The sequence below is a fragment of the Symphalangus syndactylus genome, chromosome X (genome assembly GCF_028878055.3).
Source record: "Symphalangus syndactylus isolate Jambi chromosome X, NHGRI_mSymSyn1-v2.1_pri, whole genome shotgun sequence".
NCBI classification, from domain to species: Eukaryota; Metazoa; Chordata; class Mammalia; order Primates; family Hylobatidae; genus Symphalangus; species Symphalangus syndactylus.
The window spans coordinates 72,412,631-72,431,439 of NC_072447.2; the positions used below are offsets into that span (position 1 = coordinate 72,412,631).

The 18,809-nt window shown below is 38.9% G+C and overlaps 1 protein-coding gene and 1 pseudogene across 2 annotated transcripts in view; both read right to left on the reverse strand.

Moving 5' to 3' along the window:
- Positions 1-18,809, reverse strand: part of LOC129475244 (ankyrin repeat and SOCS box protein 12) — a 165,703-nt gene that overhangs the window by 59,180 nt on the left and 87,714 nt on the right. The gene's annotated exons all lie outside the window — the stretch shown is intronic.
- Positions 14,911-17,130, reverse strand: LOC129475245 (importin subunit alpha-3-like; annotated as a pseudogene).

Here is an 18,809-nt window from a genome sequence, read left to right on the forward strand (position 1 = left end):
CCAGAGAGAAAGGTCGGGTTACCCACAAAGGGAAGCCCATCAGACTAACAGCTGATCTCTCGGCAGAAACTCTACAAGCCAGAAGAGAGTGGGGGCCGATATTCAACATTCTTAAAGAAAAGAATTTTCAACCCAGAATTTCCTATCCCGCCAAACTAAGCTTCATAAGTGAAGGAGAAATAAAATACTTTACAGACAAGCAAACGCTGAGTGATTTTGTCACCACCAGGCCTGCCCTAAAAGAGCTCCTGAAGGAAGCACTAAACATGGAAAGGAACAACCGGTACCAGCCCCTGCAAAAACATGCCAAATTGTAAAGACCATCGAGGCTAGGAAGAAACTATAGCAACTAACGAGCAAAATAACCAACTAACATCATAATGACAGGATCAGATTCACACATAACAATATTCACGTTAAATGTAAATGGGCTAAATGCTCCAATCAAAAGACACAGACTGGCAAACTGGATAAGGAGTCAGGACCCATCAGTGTGCTGTATTCAGGAAACCCATCTCACGTGCAGAGACACACATAGACTCAAAATAAAGGGATGGAGGAAGATCTATCAAGCAAATGGAAAACAAAAAAAGGCAGGGGTTGCAATCCTAGTCTCTGATAAAATAGACTTTAAACCAACAAAGATCAAAAGAGACAAAGAAGGCCATTACATAATGGTAAAGGGATCAATTCAACAAGAAGAGCTAACTATCCTAAATATATATGCACCCAACACAGGAGCACCCAGATTCATAAAGCAAGTCCTCAGTGACCTACAAAGGGACTTAAACTCCCACACAATAATAATGGGAGATTTTAACACCCCACTGTCAGCATTAGACAGATCAACGAGACAGAAAGTTAACAAGGATATCCAGGAATTGAACTCAGCTCTACACAAAGTGGACCTAATAGACATCTACAGAACTCTCCACCCCAAATCAACAGAATATACATTTTTTTCAGCACCACACCACACCTATTCCAAAATTGACCACATAGTTGGAAGTAAAGCTCTTCTCAGCAAATGTAAAAGAACAGAGATTATAACAAACTGTCTCTCAGACCACAGTGCAATCAAACTAGAACTCAGGATAAAGAAACTAAGTCAAAACCGCTCAACTACATGGAAACTGAACAACCTGCTCCTGAATGACTATTGGGTACATAATGAAATGAAGGCAGAAATAAAGATGTTCTTTGAAACCAACGAGAACAAAGACACAACATACCAGAATCTCTGGGACACGTTCAAAGCAGTGTGTAGAGGGAAATTTATAGCACTAAATGCCCACAAGAGAAAGCAGGAAAGATCCAAAATTGACACCCTAACATCACAATTAAAAGAACTAGAAAAGCAAGAGCAAACACATTCAAAAGCTAGCAGAAGGCTAGAAATAACTAAAATCAGAGCAGAACTGAAGGAAATAGAGACACAAAAAACCCTTCAAAAAATTAATGAATCCAGGAGCTGGTTTTTTGAAAAGATCAACAAAATTGATGGACCGCTAGCAAGACTAATAAAGAAGAAAAGAGAGAAGAATCAAATAGATGCAATAAAAAACGAAAAAGGGGATATCACCACCGATCCCACAGAAATACAATCTACCATCAGAGAATACTACAAACACCTCTATGCAAATAAACTATAAAATCTAGAAGAAATGGATAAATTCCTCGACAAATACACCCTCCCAAGACTAAACCAGGAAGAAGTTGAATCTCTGAATAGACCAATAACAGGTTCTGAAATTGTGGCAATAATCAATAGCTTACCAACCAAAAAGAGTCCAGGACCTGATGGATTCACAGCTGAATTCTACCAGAGGTACAAGGAGGAACTGGTACCATTCCTTCTGAAACTATTCCAATCGATAGAAAAAGAGGGAATCCTCCCTAACACATTTTACGAAGCCAGCATCGTCCTGATACCAAAACCTGGCAGAGACATAACCAAAAAAGAGAATTTCAGACCAATATCCTTGATGAACATTGATGCAAAAATCCTCAATAAAATACTGGCAAACCGAATCCAGCAGCACATCAAAAAGCTTATCCACCATGATCAGGTGGGCTTCATCCCTGGGATGCAAGGGTGGTTCAACATACGCAAATCAATAAATGTAATCCAGCATATAAACAGAACCAAAGACAAAAACCACATGATTATCTCAATAGATGCAGAAAAGGCCTTTGACAAAATTCAACAACGCTTCATGCTAAAAACTCTCAATAAATTAGGTATTGATGGGACGTATCTCAAAATAATAAGAGCTATCTACAACAAACCCACAGCCAATATCATACTGAATGGGCAAAAACTGGAAGCATTCCCTCTGAAAACTGGCACAAGACAGGGATGCCCTCTCTCACCGCTCCTATTCAACATAGTGCTGGAAGTTCTGGCCAGAGCAATCAGGCAGGAGAAGGAAATAAAGGGTATTCAATTAGGAAAAGAGGAAGTCAAATTGTCCCTGTTTGCAGATGACATGATTGTATATCTAGAAAACCCCATTGTCTCAGCCCAAAATCTCCTTAAGCTGATTAGCAACTTCAGCAAAGTCTCAGGATACAAAATTAATGTACAAAAATCACAAGCATTCTTGTACACCAATCACAGACAAACAGAGAGCCAAATCATGAGTGAACTCCCATTCACAATTGCTTCAAAGAGAATAAAATACCTAGGAATCCAACTTACAAGGGATGTGAAGGACCTCTTCAAGGAGAACTACAAACCACTGCTCAATGAAATAAAAGAGGATACAAACAAATGGAAGAACATTCCATGCTCATGGGTTGGAAGAATCAATATCATGAAAATGGCCATACTGCCCAAGGTAATTTATAGATTCAATGCCATCCCCATCAAGCTACCAATGACTTTCTTCACAGAATTGGAAAAAACTACTTTAAAGTTCATATGGAACCAAAAAAGAGCCCGCATCGCCAAGTCAATCCTAAGCCAAAAGAACAAAGCTGGAGGCATCACGCTACCTGACTTTAAACTATACTACAAGGCTACAGTAACCAAAACAGCATGGTACTGGTACCACAACAGAGACATAGATCAATGGAACAGAACAGAGCCCTCAGAAATGATGCCGCATAGCTACAACTATCTGATCTTTGACAAACCTGACAAAAACAAGAAATGGGGAAAGGATTCCCTGTTTAATAAATGGTGCTGGGAAAACCGGCTAGCCATATGTAGAAAGCTGCAACTGGATCCCTTCCTTACACCTTGTACAAAAATTAATTCAAGATGGATTAAAGACTTATATGTTAGACCTAAAACCATTAAAATCCTACAAGAAAACCTAGGCAATACCATTCAGGACATAGGCGTGGGCAAGGACTTCATGTCTAAAACACCAAAAGCAATGGCAACAAAAGCCAAAATCGACAAATGGGATCTCATTAAACTAAAGAGCTTCTGCACAGCAAAAGAAACTATCATCAGAGTGAACAGGCAACCTACACAATGGGAGAAAATTTTTGCAACCTACTCATCTGACAAAGGGCTAGTATCCAGAATCTACAATGAACTCAAACAAATTTACAAGAAAAAAACAAACAACCCCATCAAAAAGTGGGCAGAGGACATGAACAGACACTTCTCAAAAGAAGACATTTATGCAGCCAAAAAACACATGAAGAAATGCTCCTCATCACCAGCCATCAGAGAAATGCAAATCAAAACCACAGTGAGGTACCATCTCACACCAGTTAGAATGGCCATCATTAAAAAATCAGGAAACAACAGGTGCTGGAGAGGATGTGGAGAAATAGGAACACTTTTACACTGTTGGTGGGACTGTAAACTAGTTCAACCATTGTGGAAGTCAGTGTGGCGATTCCTCAGGGATCTAGAACTAGAAATACCATTTGACCCAGCCATCCCATTACTGGGTATATACCCAAAGGACTATAAATCATGCTGCTATAAAGACACATGCACACGTATGTTTATTGCAGCACTATTCACAATAGCAAAGAGTTGGAACCAACCCAAATGTCCAACAACGATAGACTGGATTAAGAAAATGTGGCACATATACACCATGGAATACTATGCAGCCATAAAAAATGATGAGTTCGTGTCCTTTGTAGGGACATGGATGAAACTGGAAAACATCATTCTCAGTAAACTATCGCAAGGACAAAAAACCAAACACTGCATGTTCTCACTCATAGGTGGGAATTGAACAATGAGAACTCATGGACACAGGAAGGAGAACATCACACTCCGGGGACTGTTGTGGGGTGGGGGGAGGGGGGAGGGACAGCATTAGGAGATACACCTAATGCTAAATGACGAGTTAATGGGTGCAGGAAATCAACATGGCACATGGATACATATGTAACAAACGTGCACATTGTGCACATGTACCCTAAAACCCTAAAGTATAATAAAAGTAGATATACATAAAAAAAAAAAAAAAAGACCTAAAGGTAAGGGTGAAAATTGTAAAATTATTTACAGTGAACACAGGATAAAACATCATGATACTGAATTCAGCAATCTTATATCACAGATATAAGACCAAAAGAATAAAAATGGATAAATTGGGCTACATCAAAATTAAACTTTCATGTATCAAAATACACTATCAGAAGAGTGAAAAGGCAACCTGCAGAATGGGAGAAAATATTTGCAAATCATATATCTAGTAAGGAGTTAATATCCAGAAGGGGAGAGCTCCAAGATGGCCGAAGAGGAACAGCTCCAGTCTACAGCTCCCAGCATGAGTGACGCAGAAGATGGGTGATTTCTGCATTTCCAACTGAGGTACCGAGTTCATCTCACTGGGGCTTGTTGGACAGCGGGGGCAGGACAGTGGGTGAAGCCCACCGACCATGAGCCGAAGCAGGGCGAGGCATCGCCTCACCCAGGATGCGCAAGGGGTCAGGGAATTCCCTTTCATAGCCAAGCAAAGCTGTGACAGATGGCACCTGGAATATTGGGTCACTCCCACCCTAATACTGTGCTTTTCCAATGGTCATAGCAAACGGCACACCAGGAGATTATATCCCACACCTGGCTCAGAGGGTCCCACGCCCAAAGAGCCTCACTCACTGCTAGCACAGCAGTCTGAGATGGAACTGCAAGGCGGCAGCGAGGCTAGGGGAGGGGTGCCCGCCATTGCTGAGGCTTCAGTAAGTAAACAAAGCAGCCTGGAAGCTCGAAATGGGTGGAGCCCACTGCAGCTCAAGGAGGCCTGGCTGCATCTGTAGACTCCACCTCTGGGGGCAGGGCATAGCTGAACAAAAGGCAGCAGAAACCTCTGCAGATTTAAATGTCCCTGTCTGACAGCTTGGAAGACAGTAGTGGTTCTCCCAGCACGGAGTTTAAGATCTGAGAACGGACAGACTGCCTCCTCAAGTGGGTCCCTGACCCCAGAATAGCCTAGCTGGGAGACACCCCTCAGTAGGGGCAGACTGACACCTCACACAGCTGGGTACCCCTCTGAGACGAAACCTCCAGAGGAACGATCATACAGCAACATTTGCTATTGAGCAATATTCGCTGTTCTGCAGCCTCTGCTGCTGATACCCAGGCAAACAGGGTCTGGAGTGGACCTCCAGCAAACTCCAACAGACCTGCAGCTGATGGTCCTGACTGTTAAAAGGAAAACTAACAAACAGAAAGGACATCCACACCAAAACCCCATCTGTATGTCACCATCATCAAAGACCAAAGGTAGATAAAACCACAAAGATGGGGAAAAAACAGAAGAGAAACACTGAAAGTAATAAAAATCAGAGCACCTCTCCTTCTCCAAAGGAACGCAGCTCGTCACCAGCAATGGAACAAAGCTGGATGGAGAATGACTTTGATGAGTTGAGAGAAGAAGGCTTCAGACGATCAAACTTCTCTGAGCTAAAGGAGGAAGTTTGAACCCATGGCAAAGAAGTCAAAAACCTTGAAAAAAAATTAGACAAATGGCTAACTAGAATAACCAATGCAGAGAAGTCCTTAAAGGACCTGATGGAGCTGAAAACCATGGCACGAAAACTACGTGACGTATGCACAAGCTTCAGTAGCCGATTCAATCAATTGGAAGAAAGGGTATCAGTGATTGAAGATCAAATGAATGAAATGAAGTGAGAAGAAAAGTTTAGAGAAAAAAGAATAAAAATAAATGAACAAAGCCTCCAAGAAATATGGGACTATGTGAAAAGATCAAATCTACGTCCGATTGGTGTACCTGAAACTGACGAGTTGGAAAACACTCTGTAGGATATTATCGAGGAGAACTTCCCCAACCTAGCAAGGCAGGCCAACATTCAAATTCAGGAAATACAGAGAATGCCACAAAGATACTCCTCGAGAAGAGCAACTCCAAGAAACATAATTGTCAGATTCATCAAAGTTGAAATGAAGGAAAAAATGTTAAGGGCAGCCAGAGAGAAAGGTCGCATTACCCACAAAGGGAAGCCCATCAAACTAACAGAGGATATCTCAGCAGAAACTCTACAAGCCAGAAGACAGTGGCGGGCCAATATTCAACATTCTTAAATAAAAGAATTTTCAACCCAGAATTTCATATCCAGCCAAACTAAGCTTCATAAGTGAAGGAGAAATAAAATATTTTACAGACGAGCAAATGCTGAGAGACTTTGTCACCACCAGGCCTGCCCTAAAAGAGCTCCTGAAGCAAGCACTAAACATGGAAAGGAAAAACCGGTACCAGCCACTGCAAAAATAGGCTAAATTGTAAAGACCATCGAGGCTAGGAAGAAACTGCATCAACTAAAGAGCAAAATAACCAGCTAACATCATAATGACAGGATCAAATTCACACATAGCAATATTAACCTTAAATGTAACTGGGCTAAATGCTCCAACTAAAAGACATAGACTGGCAAATTGGATAAAGAGTCAAGACCCATCAGTGTGCTGTATTCAGGAAACCCATCTCATGTGCAGAGACACACATAGGCTCAAAATAAAGAGATGGAGGAAGATCTACCAAGCAAATGGAAAACAAAAAAAGGCAGGGGTTGCAATCCTAGTCTCTGATAAAACAGACTTTAAATCAACAAAGATCAAAAGAGACAAAGAAGGCCATTACACAATGGTAAAGGCATCAATTCAACAAGAAGAGCTAACTATCCTAAATATATATGCACCCAATACAGGAACACCCAGATTCATAAAGCAAGTCCTTAGAGACCTACAAAGAGACTAGACTCCCACACAATAATAATGGGAGATTTTAACACCCCACTGTCAACATTAAACAGATCAATGGGACAGAAAGTTAACAAGGATATCCAGGAATTGAATTCAGCTCTGCACCAAGCAGACCTAATAGCCATCTACAGAACACTCCACCCCAAATCAACAGAATATACATTCTTCTCAGCACCACACCGCATCTATTCCAAAATTGACCACAGAGTTGGAAGTAAAGCTCTCCTCAGCAAATGTAAAAGAACAGAAATTATAACAAGCTTTGTCTCTCAGACCACAGTGCAATCAAACTAGAACTCAGGATTAAGAAACTCACTCAAAACCGCTCAATTACATGGAAACTGAACAACCTGCTCCTGAATGACTACTAGGTACATAACGAAATGAAGGCAGAAATAAAGATGTTCTTTGAAATCAATGGGAACAAAGACACAACATACCAGAATCTCTGGGACACATTCAAAGCAGTGTGTAGAGGGAAATTTATAGCACTAAATGCCCACAAGAGAAAGCAAGAAAGACCTAAAATGGACACCCTAACATCACAATTAAAAGAACTAGAGAAGCAAGAACAAACACATTCAAAAGCTAGCAGAAAGCTAGAAATAACTAAGATCAGAGCAGAACTGAAGGAGATAGAGATACAAAAAACCCTTCAAAAAATCAATGAATCCAGGAGCTGTGTTTTTGAAATGATCAACAAAATTGATAGACTGCTAGCAAGACTAATAAAGAAGAAAAGAGAGAAGAATCAAATAGATGCAATAAAAAATGATAAAGGAGATATCACCACTGATCCCACAGAAATACAAACTACCATCAGAGAATACTATAAACACCTCTACGCAAATAAACTAGAAAATCCAGAAGAAATCGATAAATTCCTCAACACATACACCCTCCCAAGAGCAAACCAGGAAGATGTTGACCAATAACAGGCTCTGGAATTGAGGCAATAAGTAATAGCTTACCAACCAAAAAAAGTCCAGGACCAGAAGGATTCACAGCCGAATTCTACCAGAGGTACAAGGAGGAGCTGGTACCATTCCTTCTGAAACTATTCCAATCAATAGAAAAAGAGGGAATCCTCCCTAACTCATTTTATGAGGCCAGCATCATCCTGATACCAAAGCCTGGCAGAGACACAACAAAAAAAGAGAATTTTAGACCAATATCCCTGATAAACATCGATGCAAAAATCCTCAATAAAATACTGGCAAACCAAATCCAGCAGCACATCAAAAAGCTTATCCACCATGATCAAGTGGGCTTCATCCCTGGGATGCAAGGCTCGTTCAACATACGCAAATCAATAAACGTAATCCAGCATATAAACAGAACCAATGACAAAAACCACATGACTATCTCAATAGATGCAGAAAAGGCCTTCGACAAAATTCAACAGCCCTTCATGCTAAAAACTCTCAATAAATTACGTATTCATGGGACGTATTTCAAAATAGTAAGAGCTATTTATGAGAAACCCACAGCCAATATCATACTGAATGGGCAACAACTGGAAGCATTCCCTTTGAAAACTGGCACAAGACAGGGATGCCCTCTCTCACCACTCCTATTCAACATAGTGTTGGAAGTTCTGGCCAGGGCAATCAGGCAGGATAAAGAAATAAAGCATATTCAATTAGGAAAAGAGGAAGTCAAGTTGTCCCTGTTTCCAGATGACATGGTTGTATATTTAGAAAACCCCATCGTCTCAGCCCAAAATCTCCTTAGGCTGATAAACAAATTCAGCAAAGTCTCAGGGTACAAAATCAATGTGCAAAAATCACAAGCATTCTTATACACCAATAACAGACAAACAGAGAGCCAAATTATGAGTGAACTCCCGTTCACAATTGCTTCAAAGAGAATAAACTACCTAGGAATCCAACTTACAAGGGATGTGAAGGACCTCTTCAAGGAGAACTACAAACCACTGCTCAATGAAATAAAAGAGGATACAAACAAATGGAAGAACATTCCATGCTCATGGATAGGAAGAATCAATATCATGAAAATGGCCATACTGCCCAAGGTAATTTATATATTCAATGTCATCCCCATCAAGCAACCAATAACTTTCTTCACAGAATTGGAAAAAACTGCTTTAAAGTTCATATGGAACCAAAAAAAGAGCCCGCATTGCCAAGTCAATCCTAAGCCAAAAGTACAAAGCTGGAGGCATCACACTACCTGACTTCAAACTGTATTACAAGGCTACAGTAAACAAAACAGCATGGTACTGGAACCAAAACAGAGATATAGACCAATGAAACAAAACAGAGCCCTCAGAAATAATACCACACATCTACAGCTATCTGATCTTTGACAAACCTGACAAAAACAAGGAACGGGGAAAGGATTCCCTCCTTAATAAATGGTGCTGCGAAAACTGGCTAGCCATAGGTAGAAAGCTGAAACTGTATCTCTTCCTTACACCTTACACATAAATCAATTCAAGATGGACTAAAGACTTAAATGTTAGACCTAAAACCATAAAAACCCTAGAAGAAAACCTAGGCAATACCATTCAGGACACAGGCATGGGCAAGGACTTCATGTCTAAAACAACAAAAGCAATGGCAACAAAAGCTAAAATTGACAAATGTGATCTAATTAAACTAAAGAGCTGCTGCACAGCAAAAAAATAAAACAAAACAAAACAAAACAAAAACACTACCATCAGAGTGAACAGGAAACCTACAGAATGGGAGAAAATTTTTGCAATCTACTCATCTGACAAAGGGCTAATATCCAGAATCTAAAAGAACTCAAAAAAATTTACAAGAAGAAACAAACAACTCCATCAAAAAGTGAGTAAAGGATATGAACAGACACTTCTCAAAAGAAGACATTTATGCAGCCAACAGACCCATGAAAAAATGCTCATCATCACTGGCCATCAGAGAAATGCAAATCAAAACCACAATGAGATACCATCTCACACCAGTTAGAATGGTGATCATTAAAAAGTCAGGAAACAACAGGTGCTGGAGAGGATGTGGAGAAACAGGAATGCTTTTACACTGTTGGTGGGACTGTAAACTAGTTCAACCATTGTGGAAGACAGTGTGGGAATTCCTCAGGGATCTAGAACTAGAAATACCATTTGACCCAGCCATCCCATTACTGGGTATATACCCAAAGGAATATAAATCATGCTGCTATAAAGACACATGCACCTGTATGTTTATTGCGGCACTACTCACAATAGCAAACACTTGGAACCAACCCAAATGTCCAACAATGATAGACTGGATTAAGAAAATGTGTCAGATATACACCATGGAATACTATGCAGCCATAAAAAATGATGAGTTCATGTGCTTTGTAGGGACATGGATGAAGCTGGAAACCATCATTCTCAGCAAACTATCGCAAGGACAAAAAACCAAACACCGCATGTTGTCACTCACAGGTGGGAATTGAACAATGAGAATACTTGGACACAGGGTGAGGAACATCACACGCCAGAGCCTGTTGTAGGGTGGGGGGAGGGGGGAGGGATAGCATTAGGAGATATATCTAATATAAATGACGAGTTAATGGTTACAGCTCACCAATATGGCACATGTATACATATGTAACAAACCTGCACATTGTGCACATGTACCCTAGAACTTAAAGTATAATAAAATATATAAGTATCCAGAATATATTAAAAACTCCTACAACAACAACAACAACAACAAAAACAATTATGAAGTGTGCAAAGGACTTTGTCATTTCTCCAAAGAAATTAAAATGGACAAGACACACAGAAAAAGATGTTCAACAACACTAATAGAGGAATGAAAATCAAAACCACAATGATATATCACCTCACACCCATTAGAATGGCTACTATCCCAATAAAAAGAACAGAGAACAAAGAATAACAAGTTTTGGTGAGGATATGGAAAAATTGGAAACCTTGTCCACTGCTGTTGGGAATATAAAATGATGCAGCCACTATTTAAAACACTATGGTGCTTCCTCAACAATGTAAAAACAGATTTACCATATAATCCAGAAATTCCACTTTTGGATACGTATCAAAAGAATAGGAGCCTGAACAACATAGCAAGACCCTGTCTCTACAAAAATAAAATAATTAGCTGGGTGTGGTGGCACATGTATGTAGTCCTAGCTACTTGGGAGGCTGAGGTGGGAGGATCACTTGAGCCCAGGAATTAGAGGTACAGTGTGCTATAACTGTGCCACTGCATTCCAGCCTGGGTGACAGAGTGAGACTCCATCGCAAAAAAAAAAAAAAAATTAAGTTGGGAGCAAGGACTCAAAAAAGATACTTTTTCAAAAATGTTCCATTCAGTATTATTCACAAAAGCCAAAAGGAGGAAGCAACCCAATGTCCATTGCCAGATGATAAAAAAATATGGTATATACAACCAATTAAATATTATTCAGCCTTAAAGAGGAAGGAAATTGTGACACATGCTACAATATGGATAACTTTTGGGGACACTATGTTAAGTAAAATAAGCCAGATACAAAAGGAAAAACATTGTATGATTCCTCTTATATGAGGTACCTGGTCAAGTCATGTTCAGAAATAGAAAGTAGATTGGTGGTTGTCAGGGGCTAGGTGGCATGATTTGTTTAATGGTTAGGGTTTCAGTTGAAATGATTTGTTTAATGGGTAGGGTTTCAGATGAAAAATTTCTAAAGATTGACCTAACACTACTGAACTAAAACCTAAAAATGGAACTAACCTAAAACCTAAAAAAGTGGACTAACACCTAAAAATGGTCAAGAAGGTAATGGACCTTCTTGGAACTAACCTAAAACCTAAAAAAGTGAACTAACACCTAAAAATGGTCAAAAAGGTAAATTTTATGTGTATTTTACTACACTTAAAAGTAAATTTAAAAAGAAATAATAGCGTTCCCATGCACTCTTTACCCAGTTTCCCCAATGGGTAACTGCAGTACAATATCACAACCAGGATACTGAAACTGATAGTCAAGATACCAACAATTCCGCTAGGCAAACTCCTGTTCTCCTTTAGTAGCCACACCCACCTCCCCCTCATACCCACCACCTCCTCGGAGTGTGGACTCTGTCCTTAGCCCTTCATAACCATTAATCTGTTCTCTATTTCTTTAATTTTGTCAAGAAATTTATGTAAATGAAACCATACAGGACATAGCATTTTGAAACTGGCATTTTTCATTTAACATATTCTCTGCAAGGTGTTGCATATATTTAGTTTGTTCTTTATTGCTGAGCAATATTCCATGGTACAGATGGACCACAGTAAGTTTAACCATTTACCTGTTGAAGGACATCTGGGTTGTTTTCAGTTTTTGACTATATGAATAAAAATACTATAAATATTCATGTAGAGGTTTTCATATAAACAGAAAGTTTGATTTTTTTCTGGCATATATGGACAAGAGTACAATTTGTACAATTGTTGGGGCATATGGCATTTGCATATTCAGTTTTTTAGAAAACTGACAAATTGTTTTTCAAAGTGGCTCCATACTATTTCATATTTCTATTACATAAATGAGCCAAAGGTAGCCTCTGCATATGGACCTTATGTTGTTTATTTTTTCTTAGCAGCTGGGAACCCATTTTTATTTATTTATTTATTTTATTATTATTATTATTATACCTTAAGTTTTAGGGTACATGTGCACAATGTGCAGGTTTGTTACATATGTATCCATGTGCCATGTTGGTTTGCTGCACCCATTAACTCGTCATTTAGCATTAGGTATATCTCCTAATGCTGTCCCTCCCCCCTCCCCCCACCCCACAACAGTCCCTGGAGTGTGATGTTCCCCTTCCTGTGTCCATGAGTTCTCATTGTTCAATCCCCACCTGTGAGTGAGAACATGCAGTGTTTGGTTTTTATCAGATGTAAAATCCTTCAAAGTCACTATAAGCCCCACCAGGAAGGCAGGAAAAATTCAGCTTTTCAGTATCTTTGACAGCACTTTGTATTGTAAAACATTTCTTTTTATTTTAGCCATTCTGATAAATGTGTAGTAGTATCTGATTGAGCTTTTAATTTGCATTTACCAAATTGGCTAATGAGGTTGAATGTTTTTCTTTTTTTTTTAAGTCTTAATGTTTATTTCCCCAAGACAGCCTAGCTTGTACTCTACTTGGATAATTTTCATAAGCTAGTTTTCTGCTGTTACTAGTTTTAAACTTTATATTTCTGATGACAAGGCATCCTGCAAAAATACTCTAGTTCAACAGAGTTATGTTCACAAAACAATTGTTATCCATTCTACAGTGTTTCAGAATTACTAGTTGATTTTTAAACACAAAGTAGATATAGAGGCTAATGGTGGTTAATGTGATAAATTTCTTATAGCAAACTGTGGTTCACACAGTACTTGTGCTCAAAGGGGAAGGCACAGGATTTCCTAAAATGAGCCACCTTATAAAGAGTTCTTACTGTACAAATTACATCACATTTACTGTACATAACCTCAAAACTGAGGTATTATTCAATTTATAAAAACTACTTGATCAGTCTTTATGAAGCAGTACATATGTGCCAAATGCCATTTTAGAAGTTTCCACATCATTTTCATATAAAACAAAGTTTGAAAACAAGTAACATTTAAATACAGCATGGTATTCTACCACAACTGAAACTTTTTTCTTCTTCTTCTCTACAGGACCCAACAAAATCTGAAAATGAACTATGCTGTAAATTTACCTCATGCAAAGATCTTTATGTTCTCTCCGAAAGTGAAAAGCATGGCCTTTTAAGCACATTTTACTGTTTTATACTATTATGGCAACTTGTGTACTGCAGCACAGTCTGTTTTGAGAAAAAGTTATGGTTTTTTTCATGCAAAAATCTACACAAATTAGCTTTAATAAGGAAAGACATTCATAGTATCAAACATTCATTCAGTGCAAATGCACAGGAAAACCTTCCCGAAATGTTTTCTGACTTGGGAGTCAACTAAAAAGAAAGCCATACTAGGTAAATAAAAACTTGCAGGGGTGGGGAGGAAAAGGGGTAAGGGGAAATAGAAAACATAAGTTGCAGAGTAAACAAACGTCTGCTGCTGATTCAGTATTTGTTTTTATGTTCAGTGTACATTAACACTCATGATCTCATTTTGATGATTTACTAGGTTATCAGCCACCTGAAGGCAAATCAAGCTTGCATGTGTTCACATACAGCACCACTACCACACTCTTGTACATAGTCACTCCAGGACTAGGAGTCTAATTCATGAATGAGAGCCCTAGATTTTAAAAATGATACTGACTGTCCATCACTGAGCCAGACATTCATTCAACATTTTCCATTTGGACAGTGCTTCATAGCAAGGCCTAGGCTCATTTTCCTTTTACTTATATGGGCATCCAATTCTCTTTCATTCTTACAAGCCTTGAAGATAATAGTACCACGCTTTCCCCTCAGTTTAGGCAGAGTAAGTCAACGTTCTTTCTCAGGCACTGAAGATCTGTGACCTGTAGCCCTTTTTACTATGAACAGCCTAAATAAGCATTCATGTAAAGTTTTCATTACATTTTGCCACTCATTCTCACTCATACCCATTCACCATCTGGACCACATTTGGGCATTTTCTGTGATTCCAAATGAAATCTTCACATTTTCTTTCCCAATTTAATGCAGAAGCAGATCCCATGAGCTAAGCTTGATGGATCAAACCTTCATATATATACATATATATATATATATTGTACCTAACTTCCACAATACTGTTCTAAAACTGGAACTGTTCTATTGGTATACTGGCAGATAAACTGAAACCAAATGTTCCACCTTGAATTGCCTCTGGATCAAGGCTAAGATCTTCATCAATATCATTTGAAGAGAACTGAGCAATGACCTCATAGGCTAATTTGTAGATGTCTCCATTTTCATGATTTTGGAGTTGTTCAATTTTCTCCAGTCCTCCACATTTTTCTATAAGATTGGCTATGGATTCTGCCTCATTTTTAGCCATTTTTAATATATTACTTAGTTCATCCAGTACTACTGGTACAACTTGTGCATCTTTTACAGTCAGCTTCTGAGTGCCAATATCCTCCTTATCCAAAAGGTTTATTATTCTTGGTACAATATTGGCATCAATTACTGCCTGTATCTGCAGCTGATTACCTGCAGTGATGTTACAGAGAAACCATACTGCCTCTTTATTAATTTTCTCTTTGGGATGTGTCAGGATTGCCCACAAGTATGAAACAGCATCATAATTCACAACTACTTCTGTTTGCTCTTCAATTCCAGTAGCCATGTTGCCCACAGCTTGAGGTGCAGCAGTCTGAACTACTCGGCAGCTGAGCAGAGGAACCAAATGAGGAACTATTCCAGTGTCTATTACCATCTGTATTTGTTCACTGCCAGCATCAGTAAGGTAAGAGAGGGCCCAGTCTGTATCTACTAATATATTTACAAATGTATGATGAATTAGAACACAAAGAGCTGACAGCATTTCCTGTATGGTTTCCATTGATGGTGGTGGGTCTTTGTGGTGACATAAATTGGCCATAACCCAGGTTGGGCATGGTGGCTCACACCTGGAATGCTAGCACTTTGGGAGGCTGAGGCAGGAGGATTCTTGAGCCCAGGAGTTAGAGACCAGCCTAGGCAACATGGTGAGACCCTGTCTCTACAAACAATTTAAACATTTAGCTGGGTGTGGTGGCACGCACTTGTGGTTCCAGCTACTCGGGAGGCTGAGGCAGGATGATTTCTTGAGCTCCAGAGGTTGAGGGTGCAGTGAGCTGTGTTTGCACCACTGCATTAAAGCCTGGGTGAGCCCCTATCACAGAAAAAAGAATGTTTTGAAGTAAAATAAAGGTTTCACAACTCCAAGACTTATGACATAATCTCTACATTGGGAGAACCATCACCTATGATAGTTCTCAATGTCCACACTGCTTGCTCACAAACATTCTGATGAAGTGAATGGAGGAGCCTCAGGAAACGTGGCATGGCATTGGACTGAACTACTGCTTGAGCTTGTTCAGAGGTTTTAGATGCAATGTTTGTCAAAGCCCATGCAGCTTCTAAATGTAAAGCATTGTCATCTCTTTCAAGACAATAGACTAGAACAGGCAGTATTTCAGATTTTATTTTTATAAATTGATAGATTTCAATCACTGGACAAAGCTTCCCAGCAGCCTGAACTGCATTTGATTGAATTTCTTAGTTATCACTTGAAGCATTTTGAATAATAGCTACTAGAGAGGTATTTTACACTCCATAATCATCATTTATATCAGTCTTCACAGGTATCTTCATTCAGTACATTCCTTCTCTTTAAGAGATGTTCATCTCTTTTATTCTTCCTTAATTCAACTACAATTTCATTTTGCTGTCTTCTCATAATCCCCAAGTTGTGGACTTTGTTCTTAAAATTCTTGAGCCATTTTCATTGTCCACTATGGCCGAGATGATGACTCCTTCCCCTACCCAGACCCCACAGGATCTGCCCCAACCCACCATGCCACACTGACATTCCCAGGAATCAGGCTGCCTGCACTGCTATGCCGGCTGTGCCACTGCTTCCTTCCTCCTCCTCAACTGCCTCAGCTGAGGCCTTCTCCTCTCCCTGTACCACTCTCTTCCCCAACCCCAGCATGAGAGCAGATCAGGTGGAGACAACTACGGGAGCGGAATGGCAGCAAGAGTGGCGGAATGTAATGCAGGCTGAGAGAGTGAGATGGCCTCAATTTCTGCACACCTTTTCATGTGCTTATTTTTCATCTGTTATATTTTCTTCAGTGAAATGTTTATGTCTTTTGCCTATTTTTAACTAGGCTTGTTTTTACTATTACGTGTTAAGAGTTCTTGATATATTCTAGATACCAGTTTGTTACTGGATATGTGATTTGTAGTATTTTCTCCCAGTCTAGCTCTGTAGCTTCTGTAGAGGAAAAGATTTTAATTTTATTGAGGTCTAATATATCAACTTTTCCTTTTATGAATCACACTTTTAGTATCAAGTGACTTACTTGAAATTTTTTCTAAGTTTTCTTCTAAAAGATTTATAGTTTGAGCATTTTACATTTAAATTTATGATCCATTTTGTATAAAGTATGAGGTGTAGGTCAAGGTTAATTTTGAGGGGAGAGGGCAATGGATTGGTCAGCATTATTTGTTGAAAAGACTATCCTTCCTCCATTTAATTACTTCTGTAATAATTTAGGCGTATCTGTGCAGGTCGGCTTCTGGGTTCTCTATTCTCTTCTATTGAGCTTTGTATCTATCCCTCTACCACTACCGCACAGACTTGATTACCATAGCCATATAAATGTCCTGAAATTGAGGATAGTGGTTCCTCCCACCTTATACTTCTTTGTCAAATTGTCTTAGCTATTCTACCTCTGCTGACTTTACATACACATTTTAGAATAATATTGACTACATCTCCAAAAAAAATCTGCCTGGGATTTTGATAGGAAATGTATTGTAATTGCATACCAATTTGGGAAGGGCTGACATTTTTACTATGTTGATTCTGACAATCCATGAACATGCATTGCGCCTCTCCATTCATTTACATCTTTAATTTCTTTATTATTATTATTATACTTTAAGTTTTAGGGTACATGTGCACAATGTGCAGGTTTGTTACATATGTATCCATGTGTCATGTTGGTGTGCTGCACCCATTAACTCGTCATTTAGCATTAGGTATATCTCCTAATGCTGTCCCTCCCCCCATTTCTTTATCAGCATTTTCTAGCTGTCAGCAGATCTTATACATGTTTTGCTACATTTCCATTTATGTATTTATTTGAATGATTGTGAATATTTTTTATTTCAATGTCTGTATGTTTATTGCTAGTATATGAAGCACAAGTGATTTCTGTATGTTGATATTGTGTCCTATGATTGTGTTGAACTCACCTATGTTGATGGGTGCAGCACACCAACATGGCACATGTATACATATGTAACAAACCTGCACGTTGTACACATGTGCCCTAAAACCTAAAGTATAATAATAATAATAATAATAATAATAATAATAATAATAATAGAGAATTAGCTAAGAATTCAAAAAAGCTTTTGACGAGGCATAATACTTTTTTATTTTTTTTGAGACAGAGTCTCACGCCATTCTCCTGCCTCAGCCTCCCGAGTAGCTGGGACTACAGGTGCCCGCCACCACGGCCGGCTAATGTTTTTTTTTGCTGTTGTATTTTTAGTAGAGATGGAGTTTCACTGTATTAGCCAGGAGGGTCTCGATCTCCTGACCTCGTGATCTGCTGGCCTCAGCCTCCCAAAGTGCTGGGCTTACAGACATGAGCCACTGTGCCCAGCTGACAGGGCATAATACTTTTTATGATTTCTTTATTTTTTAGTTTTTTGGCTTTCCCATTTATAATTCAGAATATAGTATCATCTATTATAGTTATACCTATACTTTTCTGACAATATTTCCTAATTTTTTTATTTTCCAATTTTATAAACAATATTTTCATTTGATTCCAGTCCATAAACTATTTCTACATAACGATTAATAATACCATCTCTATAAACGTCGTGTGCTGTATACGTGGCATGGCATATACAGATAGTTTTATGTTTTGTTATATAACCTATATTGAGTTAAATTTTGTGGAGTGTGTAAGCTCTGTGTCTAGATTC